The sequence below is a fragment of the Saimiri boliviensis genome, chromosome 17 (genome assembly GCF_048565385.1).
Source record: "Saimiri boliviensis isolate mSaiBol1 chromosome 17, mSaiBol1.pri, whole genome shotgun sequence".
In the NCBI taxonomy this organism is placed as follows: domain Eukaryota; kingdom Metazoa; phylum Chordata; class Mammalia; order Primates; family Cebidae; genus Saimiri; species Saimiri boliviensis.
Window position 1 is genome coordinate 21,060,561 of NC_133465.1, and position 22,136 is coordinate 21,082,696.

The 22,136-nt window shown below is 53.3% G+C and overlaps 1 protein-coding gene across 3 annotated transcripts in view; it reads right to left on the reverse strand.

Moving 5' to 3' along the window:
- ABR (ABR activator of RhoGEF and GTPase) overlaps positions 1 to 22,136 on the reverse strand; it is a 210,958-nt gene that overhangs the window by 165,288 nt on the left and 23,534 nt on the right. Inside the window, exon 1 of one of the 3 annotated variants that reach the window (XM_039475791.2) lies at positions 4,413 to 4,913. The exons of the other annotated variants lie outside the window; for them this stretch is intronic. The gene's annotated coding sequence lies outside the window, so the exon portion shown is untranslated. Of the gene's footprint in view, positions 1 to 4,412; positions 4,914 to 22,136 lie in introns of those variants that run through there. 3 annotated transcript variants of the gene reach the window in all.

Here is a 22,136-nt window from a genome sequence, read left to right on the forward strand (position 1 = left end):
CCAGCTCGGGAAGGGAACAAGCAGGTGCTTGGAGGGCGGGCGGTGAGGCCGGAGCAGCCAGGAGGGGCTGAGGCGTCTCTTCTTCCCACGTGGAACTCTCGGAAGACAAAGGGCCCTGGAGAAAGGTGGAAACGGAGGCCAGGAGGCAGCAGCACCATCCCCTCCTCAAAACAGCCACCAAGCAAGCCCAGGCCCTCTCCCCACACCGTGGGATTTTCCCTAAGGCCACATCCGGCGAGGACGCAGAGGAAGCCATGGATGTATGCTTCTGTGTGAGTCACATACATTTGCGTACATTTTACATTTTTATCTACAAAGGCCTGACAAGCTATTTTCAGCATCTCCCAAGCTACGATGTGCAGTTGCTTTCCGTGGTGCTTGTTCCTGTCTGCGTTCTGTCCAGTCCTTCCGCTGCAGGCCTTTGCTCCACCACGGTACAGGGTGGCGGGAGAGACAGACCCCGAGGGCTCTGAGGAGGAAAGCGTCTCCTAATGAGCACTGAGGGCCGACCATGCGCCCGGCTTAGTGCCTCGTTCACTGGTGTGATCTCAATGTGAAAGCCACTGTTCTGTTTTCTCTACTTTCCAGGTCAGAAAACTGAGGCCCTGAGCAGCTGAGTGAGCCACCCGGAGAGTGAGTGAGGGCTGACACTTGAACCCTGGAAATCTGTTGATATGTTTTTTTTTTTTTTTTTTTGAGACAGAGTTTCGCTCTTGTTTCCCAGGCTGGAGTGCAGTGACACGATCTTGGCTCACCGCAACCTTCTCCTTCTGGGTTCAAGTGATTTTCCTGCCTCAGCCTCCCAAGTAGCTGGGATTACAGGTGTGTCACCACCACGCCCAGCTAACTTTTTTTATTTTTAGTAGAGACAGGGTTTCTCTGTGTTGGTCAGGGTGGTCTTGAACTCCTGATGTCAGGTGATCCGCCCACCTCAGCCTCCCAAAGTGCTGGGATTACAGGGGTGAGCCACCGCACCCAGCCTTGCACATGCCCTAATCACCACGCGTCCTGCCTTCACTGCCAGCTAACTGGTGGTCACAGCGTGCTGAAGGTCTTGAGAAATCTCTGCTGGTCCATGGGGATGAAGACCACCCTCCGGGAAGCCCCGTCAACCCTCGTCTGTCTGCAGGCATCTGTCTGACACATGCAGCTCAGGGAAGGACAGCTACTTCGAGATTCCCTTGGTACGTTTATTGGACGGCTTCCAGCAGATGTTAACACCACACAGCCAGATTCGAACCTTGGCCTTGGAGACAAATGTGTCAGCTTTTGGGCACCACTATGATTTGGATGGGAGCAGAAACCACATCCCTGGCACAGAGGAGCTGGGGAAATCCAGCAGCGCCCCGGGAGGGAAGGAGTTAAAGAGTCACTCTCTCTGCACTTTGCCAAAGGTGCTGCTCCCCTGAGTTGCTCTTAACCCCAGACAGCAACCCCGATCTGTCAGAGCAGCAGGGAGGTTTGTAGACAGACCATCCTGATTCAGCTAAACGGGAACCGATGGGGACCAGCCAGTGCTCCCCAAGGCACTGAACCCACATCTGTCACTCTGCCTCCTCCGGGCCCCTTCTAACCACTCCCCGGATCGTCTGCGGGGCCGGTGCTGTCCACTTTCCGCTGCCCTCCCTCCAGCCTGGGCACTCAGGCTATTTGCAGCTCCCAGCCGCGGGTGACCCGCCTGCTCCTGCCTCGTCATTGGAGGTAGAGGGGATTTAATGGTTTGTTGCACTGCCGGGAGCACGGGGCTAGTGAGGGGCTGAGTGGGAAGAAGACGGAGCCCATTTCCAAGGCCATCTGCCTGCTCCTCATTCCCCAGCATGTGCCACTCACAGCCTCCCCACAACCAACGCGTGCTTCCACCAATCACTCGGGCAGGATGGAAAAGGGGGACTGCCCCGGAATCGAAACTGAGAAACTGGGCACCTCCAGCTCTCCTCCTGCTCAGGTTAGCCGCTCAGCCCCACCGCACACAACGGGAAGGCCCCCATGTCCCTGCTCCCTTGATCACCCAGAGGTCACTGCCAGTGACAAAAGCCTGTTCCAGGCAGGGAGCCCCACGCATGCAGAGGCGGAATCCACAGCTGGTGAGAGCAGGTGAGGCCCTCTACATTCCAATGAACAGCCAAACCCTAATAGACAGTGATGAGCCCACGACCAGGCGACTGCACCCTCACGGGCAGATCAGCTCCTTAAATGCTGGATGGATGGCACCTCCTCCCAGTGCTCAGCGTGGCGGGCGCACAGGACCCGGTCATCTTCCAGCGCAGCCAGCACCGCACCGTGCCACCATATCAGCTTTCTGCCAGAGGCCCAGCAGGATGGCATAGAATAATGCACATCGGGGCCAGGTGTGATGGCTCACGCCTGTAATCCCAGCACTTTGGGAGGCCGAGGCAGGTGGATCACGAGGTCAAGAGATCGAGACCATCCTCGCCATGATGAAACCCCGTCTCTACTAAAAATACAAAAATTAGCCAGGTATGGTGGCACGCACCTGTAGTCCCAGCTACTCGGGAGGCTGAGGCGAAAGAATTGCTTGAACCCAGGGGGTGGAGGTTGCAGTGAGCCGAGATTGCACCACTGCACTCCAGCCTGGCGACAGAGCAAGACTCCGTCTCAAAAAAAAAAAAAAAAAAAAAGAGTAACACACATCGAACTAGTAAAATTGATGACAGCTAATGCTTATTGAGTGCTTTTTTTTGAGAGGCTCACTCTATCACCCAGTCTGGAGTGCAGTGGCACAATCTCAGCTCACTGCAGCCTCCAACTCCTGGGTTCAAGCTGGTCCTCCTGCCTCAGCCTCCCACGGTGCTGGGGTTATAGGTGTGAGCCACCGTGCCTGGGCTACTGAGTGCTTAAGTGCCGGGTGTTGCTCCTTCTGCCAATTTACTATGATCTCCATTTCACAGAAGAAGAAGTTGAGGTGCAGAGAAGCTAAGCCATTGGCTAACTAGCCGATGGTGATGCTTGGAAATTCACCAAGTCTGAACCCAGGGCTCCCGTGTGTAATCTCTGCATTGAGCGGCAATTAGTGAACGAATAAACAGAATGAAATGCAGGGAGGAAGAAATCGGAGCTACATCAGGGATGAGGCCGCGTTATTTCAGAATCTCCCAGGGCCACTCACGAGAAGTAAAAACAGAACTGGCTTCTCAAGAAAAGCATATCTACTACGCAGGGCAGATGACCCTGGAGACAAGCTGAAGGAAGTCCAGTGGCAATCTCCCGAGTGCCAGCCCCGGCCAGACCCTGCTTCTGCCATGACTCGGACCAGTCTCAAGCGTTTCCAGCTGCAGTGTTCACATCTACAGAAGGTACGCGCCCAGGGCCAGGTGCAGTGGTTCACGCCTGTAATCCCAGCACAGTGGGAGGCTGAGGCTGGCAGGTCACTTGAGGTCAGGAGTTCGAGACCAGCCTGGCCAACGTGGTGAAAACCCATCTCTCCTAAAAATACAAAAATCAGCCGGGCATGGTGGCGGGTGCCTGTAATCCCAGCTACTCTGGAGGCTGAGGCTGGAGTACAGTGGTGCAATCTCGGCTCCCTGCAACCTTTGTCTTCTGGGTTCAAGGGATTCTCCTGCCTCAGCCTCCCGAGTAGCTGGGATTACAGGCACCCGCCACCATGCCCGGCTAATTTTTGTATTTTTAGGAGAGACGTGGTTTCACCATGTTGGCCAGGCTGGTCTCAAACTTCCAACCTCAGGTGATCCGCCCTCCTCAGCCTCCCAAAGTGCTGGGTTTACAGATGTGAGCCACCTCACCTAGCCAGCATTGACCAGTCTAAGATTCATCCTCAGCCCTCTAGTCTGGGGAAAGAAGATAATTCCCCAGGCCTCCACGGAGTCACCTCTAAGGGCGAAGTCTCGGCCTCAGAGTCTGTCCTTCGCCCTCTTCTCATTTGCCCTCTGCTCAGCCTCCTGGTGTTTCCAGCAGCCATGAGAGCTACCGGCGACAGAGGGGAACCGGAATCCTTCCCCAGGTATTCAGGTCTCCACTGAGGTTCTGTGTCAGCTTGACTCATGGGGAGGCCTGCCACCCCGGCAAGATGTGGATCTGATGCCCGGGGCGGCATTCACCCCTCTCGGCCTCCCAAGGCATCCCTGCAGGATAAGGCATGGTAACCTCAGCTCCTGCAGCCGTGATACTCCCCACACCCCTGCACACTTCCGAGGTGAAGCCCGTTCCCACGACCAGGGGCCACAGCACATCCAGCATCCTGGCAGAGCTGCTGGCGTAGATCACGCACCCCCCGGGCCACAGTCCCAGGAGGGTCCCTCGCCAAGCCCCAGCTCACGTGGCCCTCCCTGGCCATTGCTCAGATGACACCACCCAGAGGTCAACAGGAGAGTCCTCCCAAGGAGTCCCCCTGAGGGCTGGACAGCAGGACTGGAGCCCCCGCCTCATTTACTCACCACCAAGTCCCCATCAGCATCCGGAAAGACACCGGCAGAAGAGACCGAGGTTTCTCTAAGTCCCCAAAACCCAGAAACTCCATGCAGTGGCTCCAGGCTCCTGAGCCCCAAGGGAAGCAGGAGCACATCTGGCTGGGGCCGGAGCTCACAGGCGGCCTCTGCCCTCCTGTGGTCACCACAGCCCCGAAGCTGGCCGTGCTCCTCGCTTGCTCAGCCAGAGCTCTGCAGATGCGTCCCAGGCGCTGACGCCACCCACCAGCTGGCCCTGTCCCCGTCAGGCCCAGGAGTGGCCACAGGGGCTGAGGGCCGGCTGTCGAGACTAGCTCCAAAGGCAGCGGCTCAGGCTTTGGCAAGGCGAGGGCAAAGGAGCCTCAGAGCCTGGCAGGGTGCCTGCCGCCCGGGGAGCCTCGCTGGCTCGGGGCTGCAGCGCTGTCTCTTTAAGGCCCAGGCCTATCCAAAGCAAGGTCCTCCGCAGTCCACTCCTGCCTCTGCCTGTCCTGCGGCAGAGACTGGGGGCTCCCCGGCGCCACCTGGTGGCCGCACCGCAGCACCTCGGCCACCAGCGGCTTCCAGCCAAGTGGCCCTCGAGGGCCAGGAAACGTATCTCCAGGTTCCACCCAGGGCCGCATGTTACTGCTGGGAGCAGCACAGCTGGGGAGTCAGGAGGAATTTCATCTGGGCCAGAGGGAGCAGAAGTCCCTAGGAGTGACATGGGCAGAATGGTCATCCACTGGACAAAACCTTCACTAAAATATTCTCAAATGGGCTCGGTGTGGTGGCTCACACCTGTAATCCCAGCACTTTGGGAGGCCGAGGCAGGTGGATCACGAGGTCAGGAGTTCGAGACCAGCCGGCCAACATGGTGAAACCCCATCTTTACTAAAATACACACACACACACACACACACACACACACACACATTAACCAGGCATGGTGGTGGATGCCTGTAACCCCAGCTACTAGGGAGGCTGAAGCAGGAAAATTGCTTGAACCTGGGAGGTGGAGGTTGCAGTGAGCCAAGATCGTGCCACTGACCTCCAGCCTGGGTGCAACAGAGTGAGGCTCCCTCTCAAAAAAATAAAAATAAAATATTCTCAAGCCAGGTACAGAGGCTCATGCCTATAATCCCAGCACTTTGGGAGGCCAAGGTGGGCAGGTCACTTGAGGTCAGGAGTTTGGGAACAGCCTGGCCAACATGGTGAAACCCCGTCTCTACTAAAAATAGAAAAATTAGCTGGTGTGGTGGTGGGTACCTGTGATCCCAGCAACTTAAGAGACTGAGGCAGGAGAATCGCTTGAGCCTGGGAGAGCGAGGCTGCAGTCAGCTGAGTTTGCACCACTAACACTCCAGCCTGGGCAACAGAGCAAGGCCCTATCTCAAAGAAAATATAAGTCAGTAAAAACAACCGTGTGTGGTAGCATTTAAAGAGGCCATCATAACAACAGGTCGCTACCAGCGTCCGAGGCAGAAGCCAGGCTCGATCAAACGTTCCACAGGATGGCCCTGAGAACACCTGTCCTAAGCGCCCGCAGGGTGGAGAACTCTACCTGGTTGGGGGAAATGGAGGGCGGCGGCATGGCATGCCCCCGCCCCACCCCAGTGTCTTCTTTGCCCCATCATGCTGCTTTGCATGCTCCTTCCTAACTCAGTTTCACCTTCATAAACTTCAGGGTGGAGGGAGGGGGCAGTCTGAGCCAGCCACCTTCACAAGGGAAGCTACCGCCTCTGGCTGCCACTCCCAGAAGCCAGGCACACACACCCCTGAAATAACTGCCCTGACTCCTCCTGGTCCGAGCTGCGCCCGGGCCATGCATATTTTCCAGAAGGCACTTTCAGGTTCTGATCGTGAAACCTCGTGACTCCTGGTTTCCTCTTCCCCAAGCTCTGGCACCTTGTCCTGAGCTGGTCAGCTCAGTCTCACAAACACGCAGTCTGGTGCCAGGAGCTGGCACGACAAACTAACACACATGCCACGTGTTCTCCCGAAAGGAGGGTGAAAACGGGCGAGACTCGGCCGCGGTGGCCACACTGTGTCTGGGTCTGTGGGCTGGAGCAGTCTGGGGCTCACGAGGCTGACATCACAGACATGAAGATCAATTAGAGGAAAGTTTCCCACTGTCTCCCAGCAACCAAAGAGTTCTCTAAACACAGCATGTCATTCCTCTCTTGCTAAGACCTATCTCCGGCTTCTTTTTTAAATTTTGAGACGGAGATTTACTCTTGTCCCCCGTGAGTGCAGTGGCACGATCTCAGCTCACTGAAACCTCCACCTCCTGAGTCCCAGCGATTCTCCCGCCTCAGCCTCCTGTCACCACTGTCAGGATAGAGAGTCATATGTCCTTCTGGCTGTCTCAGGGCCCTGTGGCCGGGCCTCTGCCCCCCTCTCACCTTCACCTGGCACATCGTCCTCCTTGATGTCTTCCACTCTTTCCTGCCTCGGACTTTTGCACAGGCCGAATGCTCTGGCTAAAATGGCTAAAATGCTCTGGCTAAAATGCTCTCCCTCCCCTCTGCCTCGGTATCTCCTACTCACCCTCTGGTCTTAACATGAATATCCCTTCTTCCAGGAGCTTTCTCTACCCACCGACCAGGGACGCCTGCATCTTTCCCTCCTGCTGAATACTCAGTACTCTTGCAAATTGTTCAATGCCTGTCTCTTCTGCTAGAATGAGGTCTCTGAGAGGAACCACATCACTCTCATTCAGTGTAATCCCTGGACCTTGCAGAAATGGTTTCAGTGAATGAATGAGCAAATGTAATAAGTGAAGTATACGAATGAATGAATGAATGAAGTGAATGAATGAATGGTCAAGTATATTCCCAGTCACAAGGAGCCTCGAAGGAGGCTGCAAAGATGTTTCAGCCAGCCCAACTCCACCAACTGAAAAAGAACCGTGGGCTGGTTGAGATGTTGTGTTGAGAATGACCACCCTCTCTGGAAAAACTCAAAGAAAGAACAACTGGACCCTGGAATCGCATTTGCGGTGGGAGAATTGCTGTTCCAATTAAAACGCTAATGCTCACAAAACATCCTGAGAAGTCCCCAGTGCACAGGCTCCCTCGCTAAGCAGCCAGCACTGGAGGCTGCACTCCCTCTCCTCCAATCAGGCGCCAGCGTGGAAACGGCATAGAAACCCAGAAATGCTTCAGCCCACCAAGGGAACTTCGCTCTCAATTCTCAGAGTCCTGCTCTGAGGCCTGCCCCAGATTTGCAATAAAACTTGTTTTTAGGCTGGGTGAAATGGCTCACACCTGTAATCCCAGCTCTTTGGCAGGCTGAGGTGGGTAGATCATGAGGTCAGGAGTTCAAGACCACCCTGGCCAACATAGTGAAACCCCCATCTCTACTAAAAACCCAAAAATTAGCTGGGTATGGTGGCATGCCTGTAATCCCAGCTACTCGGGAGGCTGAGACAGAAGAATCATGTGAACCCAGGAGGTGGAGGTTGCAGTGAGCTGAGATGGGGCCATTGCACTCCAGCCCGGGCGACAGTGTGAGACTCCGTATTAAAAAAAAAAAAAAAAAAAAAAAAAAAAAAAGCTAGTTGCTCACTTTATACTTACTTCCTCTTCCCCACAGTGTTGCAGGCTGAAGCTGTCACTCACAGCTCCCAGGGATGATGCTGATGCACCTGCAGCCAGACAGATGGGAAGTCTGGCTTTTGGTTCAACGATGGGAGAAATGTGAGAGAAACTGATCTGCGCCCTCACGATCTAAGGGGCTGCCAGAGCCCATCTGCAGGCAGCCTGGAGACAGGGCTTGGGCATGCCTTCTGTGGCTGCAGGCTGCACCTGGCCATGGTGACCACCACACAGCCCTGAGAGCCCACAAAGCGCCGGGGCCAGACTCGCTGGGCTGCAGGGGCCTGTGCAGAGGGAAGAAGGCCCCAGACTCCCTGGGCCGCGGGGGTGCTGTGCAGAGGGAAGAAGGCTCCTTTTCATTTAGACATAAATACACTGAGTTGCATCAAGATCTGGTTTCTTCACAAACTCAAGCCCTGAGTTTGTGAAGGCCCAGAAAGCTACCCTAGGAGACAAGGGTCAGGACTAGGTTATACCCGGGGAGACGAGGGTCAGGACTGGTTCACACCTGAGGAGACCAGGTTGGTCAGGTGGTCAGCTTCCAGGCCTCCCACGAGGGTTAGTACTCCAGAAGGTCAGTCCTCAAGCTCACGCCAGCTTCTCACCTCTGCCTGGTAACGATGTTCTGGCATTTTTCTTTTTTTCTCTACTAAAAATACAAAATTAACGAGAGTGTTGGCTCACCCCTGTAGTTCCAGCTACTTGGGAGGCTGAGGCAGGAGCATCACTTGAACCCGGGAGGCAGAGGTTGTGGTGAGCTGAGATCGCACCACTGCACTCCAGCCTGGGCGACAGGGCGAGACTCCGTCTCAGAAAGAGAAAAAAGAAAAATGCCAGAACACCCTTACAAGGCAGAGGTGAGAAGCTGGCGTGAGTGAGGGCCAACTGTCTGGAGTACTAAACCTCGAGGGAAGCCTGGAGGCTGACCACCTGACTCACCTGGTCTCCTCGGGTGTAAACTAGTCCTTCCTTCATCTCCTAGAGTTGCTTTCTGAGCCTTCACAAACTCAAGGAGTTTGAGACCAGCCTGGCCAACATAGTGAAACCCCGTCTCTACTAAAAATAGAAAAATTAGCCAGGTGTGGTAGTGGGTGCCTGTAATCCCAGCTACTCAGGCAGGAGGCTGAGACAGGAGAATCGCTTGAACCCAGAAGGCGGAGGTTGAAGTGAGCTGAGGTTGCGCCATTTCACTCCAGCCAAAAAAAAAAAAAAAAAAAAAAACTTGCACAGAGGCAAGCGTGGGAATGGAGCAAAAAGCTGGAACGGATGACTGTGGGAAGGCTCTTTTGGGAACTGCCTCTCATCTCATGTGTGGCCTCAGCGTGAATTCAAGAACACCACAGAATGTGCAGCTTTTCCTGGATCCACCTTACAGAGAAGCCTTTCTGGGACACCCCCGCCCCCTCCAGACACACAAGACTCCCCGACCCCGCTTCCCAAGAGTTTGCCGAAAGCCCTTCAGCCCCCACGTCCCTAGCATCCTCAGCATTTCCGTACTAGGCACTGCGTCAGGCGCGTAACCCGCACTCTCTGCACGCAGCCCCTCTAGGTGGAAGCCACAACCATCCCTCCCGCTTTACAGAAGATGCTCAAGCTCACACTCTTGGGGAGTGACGGAGCCAGCCTGGCTCTGTCCGGAGCAAATGTACCTGGCGCCAGGCCGGAAGCGTCAGGAAAGCACCCTGACCAGATGCCCCTCCGACTCTCACCGAGGAAGAGCTCAGCTTCCAGCAGGCCGGGCAGCTCTGGCACCTGATGCTCATACAGGTTCATCAGCGCAGCTCTCAGAGCAGCTCTCCAGGGAAAGAGGCAGGTAAGGAGGACGCGAAGATCAATTTCCATCCTCCGGACCCTCAACCAAAATCTGACAAGCTCCTGGGTCTTTGGACAACTCCTGGAAGTGAGGTCTGTTCCCAGAGGGTCTCTGGTGGCAAGGGTGTTTTTTATTTCTTTTTCTTTCTTTCTATATTGACTGATTGATTGATTGACTGATTGAGATGGAGTTTCCGTCTTGTTGCCCAGGCTGGAGTGCAATGTCGCAATTGTCTCACTACAACCTCCACCTCCCAGGTTCAAGCAATTCTCTTGCCTCAGCCTCTCCCAAGCAGCTGGGATTATAGGCACCCACCACCATGCCCGGCTATTTTGTTTTGTTTTGTATTTTTTCATAGAGAGGGGTTTCGTCATGTTGGCCAGGCTGGTCTCAAACTCCTGACCTCAGGTGATCTGCCTGTCTCATCCTCCCAAAGTGCTGGGATTACAGACGTGAGCCACCACACCAGGCCGCCTTCTTTATGTTTTAGAGATAAGTCTCACTCCGTGGCCCAGACTGGAGTGTAGTGGTGAAATAGTAGCACACCAGTCTCAACCTCCCAGGCTCAAGCCATCCTCCTGCCTCAACTTCTTGGGCAGCTAGGTCTGCAGACGTGCACCACCACACCCAGCTAATTTTTTTTTAAAACAGACAGAATCTCACTATATTGCCCAGGCTGCTCTCGAACTCCTGGCCTCAAGAGATCCTCCCACTTTGGCCTCTGTAAGTGCTGGGATTACAGGTGTGAGCCGCTGCGCCGGCCCATAAGGGTGCTTTCTCCTGCTGCGGAGGTTAACTAGTGGACGTCTCTCTCTCAAACGCAGCCCCCCAGCTCTGCCTGACCCAGCTCAGCAAGTAGCATACAGAGCATTTTAAAGAAAATTATTGTCCAGGAATAGTGGCTCACACCTGCAATCCCAGCACTTTCGGAGGATGAGGCAGGCGAATCACAAGGTCAGGAGCTCCAGACCAGCCTAGCCAACATGGTGAAACCCCGTCTCTACAAAAAAATACAAAAATTAGCTGGGCATGGTGGTGGGCACCTGTAATCCCAGCTACTCAGGAGGCTGAGGCATGAGAATTGCCTGAACCCAGGAGGCGGAGGTTGCGGTGAGCCGAGATCGCGCCATTGCACTCCAGCCTGGGTGACAAGAGCAAAAACTGGCTCAAAAAACATAATTACTTAATTAAATCTAATTTTAAAAATGATTTCTTAGCTACCCTCTCAGAGAAACATAGGGAAAAACTGGGTCTTAACTGCGTATCCTGCCTCCCCCACCCTCCTTCCCAGATGTTCATGACTGTCCCCTGGGCTTGCAGGACAGTATCAGCACACACGTAACTTTCTGGAAAATCCTGTCAGTTCTCTGAACAGGGCTCAAGTCCCTGGGAAAAGATGCCACTGCCGGTGACATCTGCCTTCCTAAGGAAGGACACCTTCCCACATGGACTGGAAGAGCAAAGGTACCAGGCCTCCCTTTCTCCAAGGCAGCCCCAGCCCTGCCTGGCCCAGCTCCGAGGGATATTGCAAGGGGCACTTTAAGGAGAGTCACTCCTGTTTCAGAGCCTCGGGAAACACGCCCTGATCTCCTGCTCTGGGGCAGAGAGGGTTCGGGGGCAGCTCTGAGCTGCCACCACCCTGCTGCATGCTGGAGTGAATGTCTCATCGGGCAGGGTCAGCCCACACCCCGTTTCTGGTGTGGTAGGTTGGAGACAGGAAGACACTGTCCCTATGCCTCCCGAGCACTCTGAAGCCTGGAGCTCCAGGAGCCTCCTGGGGTCTGAGGCGTGACTCTGATGAAACGACCCGGATGCCCCTCCGGGTCCAAGGCCTTTGACACGTCTCATAGCCCAATCTCCTGTGTGACCCAATCTCCTGTGTGACCCACAGAGTTATTTTCCCGACGGCTGTTTCTGATTGTGAAAGTTCCTTTCCTCCAAAAAGCCACATGCCTGTCACATGAGGGTAGATTAGAGCTGGGATACTAGCAGAGAGGGGGAGGGTGCTGGAAGTCTTTCCTGGACGCCAGGCTGGTTGACAGAGCTTTGGGTACTGGCCAACATCCCAGGAAGCTTTGGATCACCCTGGGGGAACAGCGCTGACCCAAATCAGATCAGGACTTGGTTTTCCCCAGAGAGCAGAACCTCCCCCTAAGAAAGGGCTGCAGCTGGGCTCCTCAGATCTCCAGCTCTGGGGGCAAATATACCCCACTGACGTGGGACTAAGTCATGCTGCGGCTGCTGAGGCAGGAACGTTGCTGCCGCTCTGCCCCGTCCCGCCAGCCACAGCCTCACACTGGGGGTTAGTTCTCCGGGGGCCCTAAAGGAGAGCCCAGCTGTCACCTTCTGGATGTAAAGGAGCTGCTTTTGGCCAGGTGCAGTGGCTCATGCCTGAAATCCCAGCACTTTGGGAGGCTGAGGTGGGCAGATCACAAGGTCAGGAGTTCGAGACCATCCTTGCCAACACAGTGAAACCCCGTCTCTACTAAAAATACAAAAAAATTAGCTGGCTGTGGCACCTGTAATCCCAGGTACTCAGGAGGCTGAGGCAGGAACCCGGGAGGCGGAGGTTGCAGTGAGCCGAGATCGCGCCACTGCACTCCAGCCAAGTGACAGAGCAGGGCTCCATCTCAAAAAAAAAAAAAAAAAAAAAAAAGAAAGGTTGCTTTTGTAAAAGAGATTGTATTTGCCCTCCTGCCACAGCTAACCAGAAATGAGGAAGCCACTGCCGAGAAGCCTCCCTGTCTCTGGGGTTCCGGGTTCTTTCTGCTCCCCTCCCGGAGGCCACAAGCAAGGCTGTCCCTGCGAGCTGGCCTCATTTCCTTCCAAGCCTGCAAAGGACCCTGACTTCCTGCAAAGACCACGAACCCCAGCACTGGTGCACGCGCACATCACCCACCCGAGCTGCTGCTGAGCTTTAGAGTGGCTTTCAGGACCAAAAAGGAAGAGGGTCTGTCTTGCCAAGGAGAGCGTGGCCTGGAGACGCCAACAGACGCCAACGTCCCATCTGGCCTCCCTGATTCTGCAATCAAAGCTTCCTGGTTCCACCCGGCGCGGTGGCTCATGCCTGTAATCCCAGCACTGTGGGAGGCCGAGGCGGGTGGATCACCTGAGGTCTGGAGCTCCAGACCAGCCTGGTAAACCCCATCTCTACTAAAAATACACAATTAGCTGGGTGTGATGACACATGCCTGTAATCCCAGCTACTTGGGAGGCTGAAGTAGGAGAATCTTTTTTTTTTTTTTGAGATGGAGTCTTGCTCTGTGGCCCAGGCTGGAGTGCAGTGATGCAATCTCGGCTCACCAAAACCTCCCCCTCCTGGGTTCAAGCGATTCTCCTGCCTCAGCCTCCCGGGTAGCTGACATTACAGGTGCCTGCCACCACCCGAAGCTAATTTGGTATTTTTAGTAGAGACAGAGTTTCTCCATGTTGGTCACACTGGTCTCGAACTCCCGACCTCCGGTGATCTGCCCAAACTGCTGGGATTACAGGCATGAGCCATAGCACCCGGCAGTAGAAGAATCTTGAACCTAGGAGGTGGAGATTGCAATGAACCAAGGTAGTGCCATTGTACTCCAGCCTGGCTGACAGCAAGACTGTCTCCAAAAAAAAAAAAAAAAAAGATGCCTGGTTCCAAGCACACGGTGCAATCTCCTTCCAGACCCCCATTCCTCCAAGGGAGCTGGGGAAGCTGTGAAAACTCTGCTCAGGAGTAGCCAGGACCACAGACGCCTTGCTCTGAAAAATAAAACCTCTCACTGAGTCTGCAGGTGGCAGGGAAGATGGGGGAAACAGAGAAAGGTAGCAGTGTACCCACTAGGAAGATCACTCAGGCTGTGGGCTCAGAAGCCACAGTGCAGTTAGCACGCTTGCCCGGGCTCATCTGCACATACGCCACAGATCACACACACGGAAGGTGTGAAGCATATAGGCTCTCGGGCTTTTGTTTTCTGGTTTTTTGAAACAGGGCCTTGCTCTGTTGCCCAGGTGGAGTGCAGTGGTGTGATCACAACACACTGTAGCTGGTGGGTTTTTTTTTTTCTTTGAGGTGGGAATGGAGTTTCACTCTTGTTGCCCAGGCTGGAGTACAGTGGCTTGATCTCAGCTTACTGCAGCCTTCACCTCCCAGGTTCAAGCAATTCTCGTGCCTCAGCCTCCTGAGTAGCCTGGATTACAGGCACCCACCACAACAGCTAGCTAATTTTTGTATTACGAGTAGAGACGGGGTTTCACCATGTCTCTACTAGGCTAGTCTTGAACTCCTGACCTCAGGTGATCCACCCACCTCAGCCTCCCAAAGTGCTGGGATTACAGGCATGAGCCACAGCATCCAGCCGACTTTTAAAAACTGTAATTGTATTCAGCTTTTTTTCTGTCCTATAAGTCATAAAGCCACAATAAAAAACACAATAGAAGAGTAAAATATGTCCCATAAAATACACCACCCCAGTCAGCATTTCCAGCCTTTCTTGTATGCATACAACGGTGCTCTTTACAAAGTTTTATAGTGGGCCTTCTCTACCTGGCCCTCCCTGTCGAAGGACACCCTCAGATTCAACCAACCACAGATCAAAAACATTTAGGGGGAAAAACAATAAAAAGTAACACGACAGTAATACAGAAATTCAAATAATATGCATAACAACCACATAACATTTACAATGTGTTAGATATTTAAAATAATCTAGAGATAAGTTAAAGTACATGATGGGGGCAGGCATGGTGACTCACACCTATAATCCCAACACTTTGGGAGGATCGCTTCAAGTCAGGAGTTCAAGACCAGCCTGGGCAACATGGCAAGACCCTGTCTGTATTAAAAAAATATTTTAGGCTGGGTGTGGTGGCTCACATCTGTAATCCCAGCGCTTTGGGAGGCCAAGGCTGGCAGATCATGAGGTCAGGCCTTTGAGACCATCCTGGCCAACGTGGTGAAACCCCATCTCTACTAAAAATACACAAATTAGCTGGGTGCGTTGGCAGCTGCCTGTAATCCCAGCTACTTGGGAGGCTGAGGCAGGAGAATCTCTTGAACCCAGAAGGTGGAGGTTGTGGTGAGCCAAGATTGCGCCCCTGCACTCCAGCCTGGACAACAAGAGTGAGACTCCATCTCAAAAAAAAGAACCAAACGAGCAGGGAAGCAGCCCCTGTAATGGCCCCGGGAGGCCCCCCGGGCAGCAGCAGCACCCACGGCTGTTCACATCAGCAAAAGCTTTGTGTGGCCAGCGTCCACGCCGCTGCTCCTGACACAAAGCATCGTGGTTTAGGTCAGGATGTGGGTTCTACAGACAGAATAAAGCAGGTTCAAGACCCGGTGTCACGAAGGATCGAACCTCTCTGAGCTTCAATTTCTTCAGTAATGAAGGCAACTGCTTTAACTGAGATTGTTAAGGGGAACAAATGAGATCATGAATAGAAGACACCCAGCACAGCACCTGCTTCATCGTGAATAAAGAACACCCAGCACAGCACCTGCTCCACCATGAACAGAGGACACCTAGCACAGCACCTGCTCCATTGTGAACAGAGGACACCCAGCACAGCACCTGCTCCATCGTGAACAGAGGACACCCAGCACAGCACCTGCTCCATCGTGAACAAAGGACACCCAGCACAGCACCTGTGAACAAAGGACACCCAGCACAGCACCTGCTCCATCGTGAACAGAGGACACCCAGCACAGCACCTGCTCCATCGTGAATAAAAAACACCCAGCACAGCACCTGCTCCATTGTGAATAGAATACGCCCCACAGCACCTGCTCCATCGTGAACAAAGGACACCCAGCACAGCACCTGTGAACAAAGGACACCCAGCACAGCACCTGCTCCATCGTGAACAGAGGACACCCAGCACAGCACCTGCTCCATCGTGAATAAAAAACACCCAGCACAGCACCTGCTCCATTGTGAATAGAAGACGCCCCACAACACCTGCTTCATCATGAGCACTCAAGCAGTATTAGCTATTATCACTATGTTGACTGAGTTTTATGTGAGCACTTATAAAATGTGTACACACACACAACACCTCTCTCCTAAGGGTAAAAACAAGACAAAAAGTGAAACGGGCACCCTGAAAAGATGATGGGAACCGATACTGTGCATTACGCTATGGTATAATGCACCCTTTGTTTTGTGGGGGTGTCTCATTGTCATTGCAGAGGTAGCTATACTTTGCTCTTCAAGAGCAGCTAGATTAAGAAAAAGATCCATCTAGAAAAGTACAATCTCTTGGCTGGGCGCGGTGGCTCAAGCTTGTAATCCTAGCACTTTGGGAGTCCAAGGAGGTCAAGAGATCGAGACCATCCTAGCCAACATGGTGAAACCCCGTCTCTATTAAAAATACAAAAAATTAGCTGGACATGGTAGCACATGCCTGTAATCCTAGCTACTCAGGAGGCTGAGGCAGGAGAATTGCCTGAACCCAGGAGGCGGAGGTTGCGGTGAGCCGAGATCGCGTCATTGCACTCCAGCCTGGGTAACAAGAGCGAAACGCCGTCTCAAAAAAAAAAAAAAAGAAAAAAAAGAAAAAGAAAAGTATAATCCCTTCACTTTATTTTATTCATTTGTTATTCCAGATTGAGTCTGGCTCTGTCACCCAGGCTGGACTGTAGTGGATTGATCTCGGCTCACTGCAACCTCTGCCTCCCAAGTTCAAGTGATTCTCCTGTCTCAGACTCCAGAGTAGTTGGCATTATAGGCACCCACAACCACACCCAACTAATTTTTTATATTTTTGGTAGAGACACGGTTTCACCATGTTGGCCAGGCTGGTGTCAAACTCCTGATCTCAAGTAATCCACACACCTCGCCCTCCCAATTTGCTGGGATTAGAGGTGTGAGCCACCTCGCCTGGCCTGAAAGGGGCAGAGACTTGAGCTTTCTACAAGCTCCTTGAAAGATTTCACAGACAATGAAAAATGAAAAGTGAAGTATAGTATAAACTTTTTAATATCAAAAAGAAACTATAGTCATCTTTCTTTTTAAAATTTAAATAGAGACATGGTCTCACTATGTTGCTCAGGCTGGTCTCAAACTCCTAGGCTCAAGCAGTCCTCCTGCCTCAGCCTCCCAGAGTGCTAGGATTACAGGCGTGAGCCACCACACCTGGCCTAAACTTTCTTAAGAAATAGGAGTTTCTGGCTGGGCATAGTGGCTCATGCCTATAATCCCAGCACTTGGGGAGGCCAAGGTGGGTACTCAAGTGATTACTTCAGGTCAGGAGTTCGAGACCAGCCTGGCTAACATGGTGAAACCCTGTCTCTGCTAAAAATACAAAAATCAGCCAGGCATGGTGACAGTAGTCCCAGCTACTTGGGAGGCTGAGGCAGGAGAATTGGTTGAACCTGGGAGGAGGAGGTCGCAGTGGGCTGAGATTGCGCCACTGCACTCCAGCCTGGGCAATAGAGAGACTCCGTCTCAAAAAAAAAGAAGAAATGGAATTTTCTCCAAGGTACTACTGTAGAACCTCCTTCTAGAACAAAAGGGAAACTGAGGTCTGAAGACTCTATGTGTCCAAGTGTGTTCAAAAAGAAAAAACATATGGGTAATTTTATGTGAAAGTTCAAACACTGCCTTGTCCTGAGTAAACACTTAATCACAACGTTTTAAAGAAAGAAAGAAAAAATTTTCTCAAAGTCAGGAATGGGCCTGTATCCATTCAGACACATACATACACATCTGTACATCTAAGCAATCTGTTTAGGAAACGTCTGAGCATCTGTTCAGACACATACGTACGCATCTGTACATCTAAGCAATCGGTTTAGGAGACGTCTGAGCATCTGTTCAGACACATAGGTACACACCTGTACATCTAATCAATCAGTTTAGGAGATATCTGAGTATTATACCTGGGACACGCTGGGATCAGAAGCACCTCTTTATGACAGATTCAGCCACACCAGAGCCCCAGAGCTCACATTCACAAGAGAACCTCCAATCTCATCTTACCCGTCAATGTGATCACTCATCCTAAACTGCAAATTCGAAGGAGGTCCCCGCTGTCCCTTCCCTGCACTCTTCAGCGAACAGTCCCCAAACACGCAGGTGCCCACTCACGATGAAGTCACTTTATGGGATTTCCCCTGTGGACAAGGAGGCTCAGATTCCCCGCCTCTTCTGCAAGGCCCCCAGCTGCCCCCTTTCCATGCCTTCACGTGTTAGCTGGCGGCGAACGTTGCATGAGACGGTGGCTGTGTTAGCGAAGGGAAGCTGATTCACAGTCATCTACTCCCAATCCGCTGACCCTTGATGAAATTGGCCTAGGTTGAGGACACTGCGGCTGGAAACAGCTGCTTGCGAGAAAGCAGTCAGCTCAGCTCTCCTCCAACCCTACGATTTAGGTTGGTGCAAAAGTGATTGCAAAGGCGTGATCTCAGCCCACTGCAACCTCCGCCTCGCGGGTGCAAGCGATTCTCCTGCCTCAGCCTCCCGAGTAGCGGACTACAGGTGCCCACCAGCATTCCTCACTAATTTTTGTATTTTTAGTATGGACAGGGTTTCACCATGTTGGCCAGGCTGGTCTCAAACTCCTGATCTTGTGATCCGGCCACTTTGGCCTCCCAAAGTGCTGGGATGACAGGCGTGAGCCAACGCGCCCAGCCGCATTCCTTTTAACAGTTCTTCCACTCACCAGTGTGAAAATAGGATTCTGCGGAGGCCCCTTAGAAGGGGCTTCGAACCCACCCAGCCGGGCTCCCGCGCAGCTCTCAAGGGACTGGGCCTAGGGCGGGGGGAGCCGGTGGGGGCGGGGTCTGGGCCTGGGGGCTGTCCGGTGGTGGAAGCCGGCCTGTGGGGGCTGGCCGAGGGCGGGGCCCATAGGGAGGGGCTGGCTGAGGGCGGGGCCTATGGGAAGGGGCTGCCCGGGGACGGGGCCTGTGGGGAGGGGCTGGCCGGGGGCGGGGCCTGTGAGGAGGGGCTGGTCGAGGGCGGGGCCTACGGGGAGGGGCTGGCCTATGGGGGCGGGGCCTTGGGGCGGGGCCGTCCGTCCTGGTCACGTGGCGGGGCTTTGGTATTTAAGCCAGCGGGTAACACAAACTGCGTCATCTTGCGCAGGATCCATTATCCCGCAGACTGTGGATCACAGCCCCGCGGCCGCCAGCCCGGCAAGAGTTCGGCCCAGTTTCCGAGGTTCGGGCGGAGCGGTGATGCGCGAGGCCTACTGAGCCTGGGCCTGTGGGTGACTCGCGGGTAGGCGGGTGCCGCCCTCCGGGCCCGTCTACACCTTGGAACCTCGCGGAGCGGGGCCGGGCGCTCTCAGCCTGGGAGGGACCTGCAGGGTCGTGTGGCATCAGTGTGGGTCGCGCCATCCCCCGGGGAAGGGCCCGGAGGAAGCAGCGGACGTTCCAGTGGCGCCGCCTGACAGCGGAGGCAGAACCTGCTCCAGCTCCTGATCTGGACTTAAAATAAATCCCTGGCTTCAAGCGCTCCCGCGTCCGGGCCTCGGTGGCGGGTCCACCCCGGGAATCCCTGGAGCCGAGGGGAGGGGCGGGAGAGCACACAGCCCAGCCCCTTCTTCCCGGCTTCTCCGTAGCCCGGCCTGGCCTCCACGGAAGCCACCGCCAGGGCTCCTGGATTCCTGCAGCGGAGTCTTAGTCCCGACAGAGAAACCGAGCTTGGGGACTTTTAAAGACCTAGTGTGGGCCGGGCGAGGTGGCTCAGGCCTGTAATCCCAGCTCCTTGGGAGGCCAAGGCGGGCGGATCACCTGAGGTCAGGAGTTCCGAGACCAGCCTGGCCAAACATCGTGAAACCCCGTCTCTGCTAAAAATGCAAAATTAGCCTGGAGGGGTGGTGCGTGCCTGTAATCCCAGCTACTCGGAAGGTTGGGGAGGTTGAGGCAGGAGAATCGCTTGAACCCGGGAGGCGGAAGTTGCATTGAGCCGAGATCGTGTCATTGAGCTCCAGCCTGGGCGACAGAGCAAGACTTTGTCTCAAAAAAAAAAAAAAAAAAAAAGAAAAAAGGGACAACAAAAACAAATGAGAAGCATAGGTTCAAACTACAGTCATGAGTCAAATGGCCTGAAAGGGCCACATGTATGAAGGTGGCCCAGAACATGATAACCCTGCATTTTTACTGAGCCTTTTGTATGCTTAGATGTGTTTAGATAAACAAGCATTTTCCATTGTGTTAAAACTGCTTATAGTCTTCAGTATAGGAACTTGTTATACAGTACCATAGCCTGGGAGCAAAAAGCTGTTTACATCATACAGCCCAGGTACACAGCAGACCACCACTCAGGTTTGTGTAAAGTGTGCTATGAAGCTAGCACAACAGTGAAATCATCTACATTTCTCAGAACCTAGCTCCGTTTTTTTGTTGTTGTTGAGACAGAGTCTTGTCTGTTACCCAGATTGGAGTATAATGGTGTAACCTCTCAGCTCACTGCAACCTCTGCCTCCGGGGTTCAAGCGATTCTCCTGCTTCAGCCTCACGAACAGCTGGGACTACAGGCATGTGCCACCACACCCAGCGAATTTTCATATTTTTAGTAGACATGGAGTTTTGCCATGTTGGCCAGGTAGGTCCTGAACTCCTGACCTCAGGTGATCCGCCCACCTCAGCTTTCTAAAGTGCTGGGATTACAGGCGTGAGCCACCGTGCCTGGCTTTACCCCTATTATTATTATTATTATTATTAATTTTTGAGACGGAGTCGGTCGCCCAGGCTGGAGTGCAGTGGCATGATCTCGGCAACCTGCAACCTCCGCCTCCCAGGTTCACATGATTCTCCTGCCTTAGCCTCCCAATTAGCTGGGATTACAGGCATCCGCCACCACACCCAGCTAATTTTTTGTGTCTTTAGTAGTGATGGGGTTTCACCGTGTTGGTCAGGCTAGTCTCCAACTCCTGACCTCAGGTGATATGTCCATCTCGGCCTCCCAGAGTGCTGGGATTACAGGTGTGAGCCACAGCACCCGGTCCTATCCCCATTATTAAGAGACTGTAATTAGCTCTGGGCCCTTTGGCACATTACTCAATATTCTTAAGCCTCAGTTTTCTCATACATAAAATGGGGTTAGTAATACAAACATCTACAGTTGTGAGAATAAATGAAACAGTGTATAAATTAGATACAAATACTTCCAGGCATGCCATGAAGGGACTGGAGGGGCATGTAATCTATAGCAAAGTGCTCTGCTGGCTCCTTCTGGCGGGAGGAGTGGAAGTGGTGGGCGAGGTCACAGGAAATGGTATGCTTCATGTCGAAGACTTCAGGACCGTTCACATCTTCTATATTGAAACTGCATTGGTTGGGTGCAGTGGCTCGCATCTGTAATCCCAGAACTTTGGGAGACCAAGGCAGGAGGACTGCTTGAGCCCAGGAGTTTGAGACCAGCCTAGGCAACACAGTGAGACTTCATTTCTACTAAAAATACAAAAATTAGCTGGGCGTGGTGGCGCGTGCCTGAGGTCCCAGCTACTCAGGAGACTGAGTTGGGAGGATCACTTGAGCCAGGGAGGGCGAGGCTGCAGTGAGCTATGATGTCACCACTGACGCCACATTACTGTGATGCATTATAGACTGATGCATTAGAGCACAGTATGGCCACCACAGAATTGGGTTGTTTACTGCAAAACTCAGTGTCCCTCGACCCTTTTTTTTCTTTTTTTTTTTTTGAGATGGAGTTTCACTCTTGTTGCCCAGGTGGGAGTACAATGGCACCATCTCAGCTCTCTGAAACCTCCGCTTCCTGGGTTCAAGCGATTCTCCTGCCTCAGCCTCCCAAGTGGCTGGGATTACAGACATGCACTACCACACTGGGCTAATTTTGTATTTTTAGTAGAGACAGGGTTTCTCCATGTTGGCCAGGCTGGTCTCGAACTCCCAACCTCAGGTGATCTCTCCCTGGCCCCCCTGCCGTCTTGGCCTCCCAAAGTGATGGGATTACAAGCCTGAGCCACCTCGCCCAGCCTAATTTTTGTATTGTTTTGGTAGAGATTGGGTTTCATAGATTTTGCAATTTTTTTTTTTTTGTAGACATGGTGAACCCCCATTGCTAGTGAGCTGGTTTGTAGACCAGCTCAAGCTGGTCTCAAACTCCTGGACTCAGGCGATCCACCCACTTGGCCATTCAAGCTGAACCCCCGTAATGACAAGCACAGAGCTTTCTTCCAGGCGTGGCACTAAAGCTGCAGCACAGAAACAAGAGCTGGTCATTTCCACTTTGCAGTTTCTAAGTGCCTGTAATCCTGGCTTCTCAGGAGGCTGAGGCAGGAGGACAGCTTGAGCCCTGGAGTTCAAGGCTGCAAGGAAGCTCTGACAGTGCCACTGTACCACAGCCTGGGAGGCAGAGCAAGGACCTGTCTCTGAAATAATAATAA